Below are 7,218 nucleotides of genomic sequence, written 5' to 3'. Positions count from 1 at the left end.
CTAGAGGGCCTTGGTGAACAGATAAAGAATTTTAGTCAGTTTAGTCCAAGCAAATAAATGTGACATGATTTGCACATTGAGGGCTGTTGAACAAATTATACATGTTACTAGTCCACCTAATCCTGGAATAAAGAGCCACCCGCTCAGGAAGATATTTACATGCCTAAATAGGAACTAGTTATGAAAACTTTATTGTTTTGTTGATGGGAAAGCTTTCTTAAAAACATAAAAGGAGCAAAATATCAAATCAGCATATTAAACATTTAGAAAAGTCTCAATGTCCATTAGCAGAGAATAGAGTGTGAGGTTTTAATACTAAGAAATTCAATGACAGTATTTATGACTTGAGTGTACATCTCTATTATGCAGGAATCTAGTTAAAATGTGGGTTATAATCCTTTAGGCATGAAGTGGGTCCCAAGATTTCACATTTTTAACAGACTTCCAGGTAATGTAATACTGCTGGTCCACAGACACTACCTGGAAGAGAAAGGTTCTATCCAACAGTAAAAATGAACCAACCAAGATAAAGAAATCTCAAAGATATGTCTTTGAGGTCAAGAAGTTATAGTAGGCTATGTAGGATATGATACAATTTACATAAAATTTAAATAATCCAAAGCAATGTATATTTTGTATTGATGCCTGACAGTACATACTGAAAGTGTAAACACAAAGGTAAGGGGGCGTCCATGGTGGCTCAGTGGTGAAGAGCCCACCTGTCAGGGCAGAAGACATGGGTTGATCCTTGACCTGCGGGGGGTCCCACATGCTCCGGAGCAGCCAAGCTCATGCACCCCACCTACTGAGCCCGTGCTCTAGAGCCCAGGAACCACAACTACTGAGCCAGCGTGCTCTGGAGCCTGTGCTTCACATCAAGAGAGGTCACTGCAATGAGAAACCCTCGCAGAGCTACCAGAGAATAGCTCCCACTTGCCGCAACTAGAGGAAAGCCCACATAGAAACAAGGAACCAACACAGCCAGAGACAAATAAAATTATAAAAATGAAGCAAAACAAGGGTAAAACTGATAAACATTAAGTTTATAATAGTGGTCATAATAGTGGCCTAATTTGAGGGGATTGGAGAGGAAAGAGATTGAGGAGATTTTAGACAGGTCTTTGATATGATCTGCAATGTTCATTTCTTAAGCTTGGTGGTACATACAAAGGTTTATGTAACATTATTTTCTTTACTTTTTTATGTCAACTTTAGGACTTGTGTGTGTGTGTTTATTTATATTCAGTTGTTTAGTAGAGACTTTGTATAAAAATTTGATCTTTTTTCCTTGTGATATTTTGTTTTGAAGATACAGTTAAAGAATAATCACCACTGATTTTATTCCTTGGAGACATGAAAGATGGGTAAAGGAAAGTCAACAGTACTATACTGAGAAAAAGAAAACAAAATTTATTTAAGAAGAGATATGACATTTCCTTAAGTATCTTTAGCAGAGGTTTCTGTTTTTTCCACATAGGTAATCCATCACATATTTCATTGTTAACATTTAAAATTTGCCAACCAATAAATGTTGACATTCTGGTAAGAGTTGAGCTGGTAACACATTGGAAGGGTGTTATTTAAAAACAGTTCATATTTTATCATTACCTGCATGTAGCATTGATGTACTTACAAGGAAACATTTTCTATTTAGTTACTCTATGTTTAAAATTGAGGGCTTTTTAGGTATCTTGATTATTTTTTAAATTTATTTATTTTTTATGGAAAGATAAATGATTTACAGAATTTTATTGTTTTTTTGTCAAACCTCAACATGAATCAGCCATAGGTATATATATATATATTCCCTCCCTTTTGAATTTCCCGCCTATCTCCCTCCCCATCCCACCCCTCTAAGGTTGATACAGAGCCCCTGTTAATTTTCCTGAGTGTTTTTTTTTTAAGGAAATAAAAGAACTAGGACTTTTAGTGAATAAAAATAAATGTCACAAATAGAAAAAAAAAAGGTAAGATCTACAAATGTAAATGGATAAAATACACAAATATAATTCTAACAAAGGAAATACAATTTATGTACAAGTCTCTACAATTATGTTCAAGTGTTTTTGGTTTGATATGTATGTAACAAAACAGTTGTGAATGATGAGTTTTGCCCTTCTAATGAGCAAAAAGGTTTTATTTTTGTAAATTATAATCTTTAATTTTGTTGAGGATGTAATATAACCAGTTTTTGTTGAAACTAGAGTAATTTGTAACAATTTGAAACCTATTTGGCAACATGTGCCAAGAGTTATAAAATGTTCATTTTGCCTACTGAAGAATATCACTTAAGAATTTTATCTGAAATTCAGGAATTGTGCATAAATATTTTCATTAAATTTTATATATAATTGTGACACTTCTGAAGTAACCTAAGTTGGTTTGTATCTTACAGAAAGACGATGTGAAGATGAGATTTATACATGTGAGATTTATGGGGCAAATCTGTGAAAGAGAAGGGGGAACAGAGATTGGAAGAGCCTTCAGATTGTAGTGCAGTCTTAGAAAGCCTCAGCTATACTGATGGGGAGTGTACATAACCTGAACAAAGGTTGTAGGGTTCTTGCTTTGGGTAGGATCAACCCAGATGTAGTTTGTACCATGCGCTCAGTCACTGGCTGGGAGCAGGCGGTCTAGAAGCCTGACCTGGTTGTGAATACCAGGACAGAGCCGAGGAACAGTGCCTGAAACTGTCAGTTAACTATGCTGCCTCTGCCTTTTGTAGAGGTGAGCAGTGCACTTCCATGACAACCACAGAACCACTATGTCTGGAAGATAAAATGTTATGGTGGGTCACACACCAATAAGGGTAACTTGAAGATGTAACATACAACCACTGTCATGACATAAAGAATAAAGTTCTAATTCTTGCTCATATCACCATACAATCAGGTATTTGGTAAATGGCCTTTTACAAAACAACACAGCTTGTTAGACACTGTTTGGTAAACAACACTTTGTTTATTCAGTGGTGCAGATTCTTTCCAATTCCTGCATCTTTAGCTGTTCCTCTCTATCCAGCTGAGAGAAGAAGTAAGGGAGAGCAGAGGGGAGATTTGAGGGAGAGGCTTAAGAGTGATATACATCACTCTCATCTACAGTCCACTGACTAGAATATCACTAACCTAACTTCAAGGGCATCTGGTAATGAGCAGAAACACATAGGTGCTGGTACCAAGAGTTCCAATATTCTGCCACATCCACAATCCATCCATTCAGCAAAATATTATGCAGAGATTTACGAGTGTCTTTAAAACTCTTCCTTAATATTTTATTGAAATCTACAGGTAAAGGTAGTAAGGTAATAAGATTATAAGGCATATATGTATATTAATTTTTAAAAATAGCCTGATAGCATCACTGACTCAATGGATATGAATCTGAGGAAACTGCAAGATAGTGAAGGATAGTGGCATGCTTCAGTTCATGGGGTTGCAAAGAGTCAGACATGACTTAGCAACTGAACAACATGAATAGAAATAATTCAAGAAAGAAATTTTCTAAAATACCTAAAATAAAATGATTTTCTAAAATCATTTCCTAAAATGATTTTCTTAGAACATGCCATTGTGGAAGCTTTTTCATTTTAACTGTTATTTTTTAGCCATTTTGTCAGGATTTCTGTCATCTGCTATTTTATGAACATAATCTATGATAAAAAATGTAAAGGAATGAACTCCAGGCCTTTAATATTAATTACTGAAAGATTGAATTAGGAATGGGAAAGGGTGAGCTGAATAAAAGGAAACAAAATTATTTCACTAAGAGAAATGATATACAAAGGTAAAATACCCTCCAGATATTTAGTACAGAAATTTAGCTGAAGTTAGAGTTTATATTTCAAAGATGTAATATTATTTATTTTTGAAAGACAAATGTTACATCATTTAAACAATTAAAATGAAGTCACTGACTTTTGTATCTATTTAACTCCCCAAATTTAAGCAACTTCTACATGGTTAACATGGGGTAATGTTGGATATAGGCCTCTCTGATCTGCTGAAATGTCTGTACTCTGCCCCTCTCCTTTTCCCTGCCCTACCTCCACTCTCAATGATGCCGCTACTCTTGCCCATAACTAGTGCTCTGCTCTGGTTTCTTCCGATGCCACATTCTCGCCCAGTAGGTTAGTGCCATTTAACTAAGTAACAGCTTTAATGTCAGCCACTACGGCAGGCATGAAGCCATTCCTGATTAAGTAGGATTGCTGCCACACATACAGTGAAACTAGTGCTCTAAAACAAAGCAAAATAGCACACACACATAACCTAAAAAACACAGTATTGGGCACCTCTTAGAGTAAATTTTTCTCCTAAACATCCTAATACAAAGTGAACATATGGTATATTTGGTTGTCTTTTCAACACTTATCAGCTATTTCCAAAATAAATTAATCCAACTCCAGGGGTCTCCAATCTATAGTATGTTTACTTCTGATCACTGGCTTCCATCTTGAAGTCCAGATGGGGACTAGGAGCCGCTAAACTTTCTTTCTGATTGGATTGGCGGTTGCTGTAGCAGCTGGGGGCAATCTCTGGGGAATTTGGTTGGTGTGAGTTCTGTCCCTTAAATGAAGAGGCTCACTTTATCTTCAACCCCAATTCTCTAAATCTGCTTATTTGCCATATACAAATACCAGCAGCAAATTGGCCTAGAATTTTAACCACTGCTATATATTTGATGAAAATTCACCACAATTATCCTTATCTGGACCAATTTTGTACTGATTACTACATTGGACTCTGATTTGGAAAACCTTTGAAAGAAATTGTAGGTGGCCTATTTGCATAAAATAGCCAATTGGGTACTTGCTTCATAATATGCTCATCTGATTTAGTTGGTGATTAAAAGGAAATATTCTAGATTCCCTCAGGAGCCATAGAAAGACCGCAGCTAACAGATGTTCTCAGGAACAAACCTTGATTCATCTTGGAACCTAGTCTAGCCACTCTTGGGTGGCAGTTCTTAGGCTCCGGGAGCACAGATTATGATGAACATTTACTAGGTGATTTTATGTGTGAACACAGTGTTCCTGTAAGACCGGCACACACGTGATTTGTGAACTTTGGTCTTTGGGTTTGTACTACAATTCAATCTGTTAACACCCACCGCTCCAAATACGGATGTTGGATGAGTGATTGCTGATGGCACCTTCATATGGCCAGTACTTTGTGATCTTTTACTTATTTTTTTTTACCTTTAAACTTTTTATTTTGTATTGGGGTATAGCTAAAAATGTGGTGGCAGATTCAGGTGAACAGCAAAGGGACTCTTTTACTTTTGGTAACTACTTCCCAACTGCCCAGTTCAAATGCCTGGATATCTGACTTAGTGCCACACAGATGATGGTGTACACATATTTTACTATTTATCTTCTTGGATTTCAAATGATTGTCTATGCTAATACTGGGAAAAGAAAGTACCATTCAACACTTGACTTAGATTTTTATCAACAGGCTTTCAGGATTGTTATGGAAGTATAATTAATAATATTTTCTCATCTTCAGGTTAGTTCTTTGATCTACTGCTGCCTCTCTGCACTTGTTTTTTCTATAATGGCTTCAGCATCCTCAAGGAATAGCAGGCATTGGCTATGTCTAACCTGCAAAGAAACATGGATTTGTTCTTCCACCAAATAGTCTCTTCAAAGTCAGACTGGTTCTTCTCAGCAATTCTTTAACCTGTTTCTATATTTAATGTTAACTTTAAATAATGCTTTTTATTTTGGTGATGTTTAGCCCTCCTATTTTTTTTTTTTTTAATTAGGAGGTAATTGCTTTACAATGCTGTGCTAGTTCTTGTTGTACAAAAACTTGGATCAGCCACGAGTGTACATGCTTTCTCTCCATCCTGAGCCTCCTCCTGCCCATACATCCCACCCCTCTAGGTCATCACAGAGCACCCCAGGTTGAGCTCCCTGTATTATTCAGTGGTTTCCCACTAGCGATCTATTTTCGTCTGGTAATGCATGTTTCAGTGCTACTCTCTCAATGTGTCCTATCCTCTTCATCCTCTGCTGTGTCCACAGTCTGCGCTCTGTGTCTCTCTTCCTTCCCTGCAAATAGTTCATCAGTACTATTTTTCTAGATTCCATATATATGTGTTAATATATGATATTTACTTTTCTCTTTCTGACTTACTTCACTCTACATGACAGATTCTAGATTCATCCACCTCACTACAACTGACTCAATTTCATTCTTTTTATGGCTGAGTAATACTCCATTGTATATAGTTACCGCAGCTTCTTTATCCATTTATCTGTTGATGGACATCTAGGTTGCGTCCGTGTTTTGGCTATTGTAAATAGTGCTGCAGCGAACATTAGAGTACATGTGTCTTTTAGAATTACGGTTTTCTCAGGACTTATGCCCAGTAGTGGGACAGCTGGGTCATATGGTAATTAGCTCTTCTATTTACCCACTTGTTGGAATGATCACTTTCCTGAGTAGCAGGTTTCCCCAACACCTATAGGGGAAGTGCTGCATTGACCTCTGTCACCTACCTTGTGAATCTCAGTCCAGTTGAATTCAGTGCAGAAGGAAGATCAATGTGTCATTTCTGCTCTCTGTGGCTTTTGTAAAGAGTCAGGTGCCCAAGGACTTATTTTGATTTGGGGGTGCTTTTTCTCATGAGGCATAGCTCTTCCATGACCATTTTCTTTACTCTGGAGTTCACTTGTCAACCACCTGTGAGAATTATTGCAGAGGTGTGAGAAAATTAATAGGCTGAATGCTAGTAAGCGTTTTACAAGTGAGAGGTATTTTACCATGGCTAATTATAATTTATTTAAATATTAAATTTTTTTATTATGTGAAATTGTATCTATAGAATTTCTGTTGACAAGGTAAATGTGCTGAAACATCTTTGCTTTGAACCAAAACAGATAAAGTAGTTTAAGCCAAAATGATGATTCCCCAAATTTTCTTTTGGAACGATTGGCTTAAAACCAAACTAAGTTTAACCAAATTAAAATGAACCAAGCCAAACTCTCCAGACAATAATATCCTTAACAACAGTCAATACATCTTACTATGTCATCATATTATGAGGCAACATCATGTACTTAATGGTACGAGTTTTGAAGTTGCATAAACTAGACACAAATTCGCACTTTTTCCATTTATAGGTGTAAAATATCAGGCAGTTATTTAAACTTTCTCAAAATCAGTCTTCTTATCTGTAAAATAGGATGTTGGGGGTGAAACTGTAATTCAC

The sequence above is a fragment of the Cervus canadensis genome, chromosome 7 (assembly GCF_019320065.1).
Source record: "Cervus canadensis isolate Bull #8, Minnesota chromosome 7, ASM1932006v1, whole genome shotgun sequence".
Lineage (NCBI taxonomy): Eukaryota > Metazoa > Chordata > Mammalia > Artiodactyla > Cervidae > Cervus > Cervus canadensis.
Note: the sequence above shows the minus strand (reverse complement) of the source record.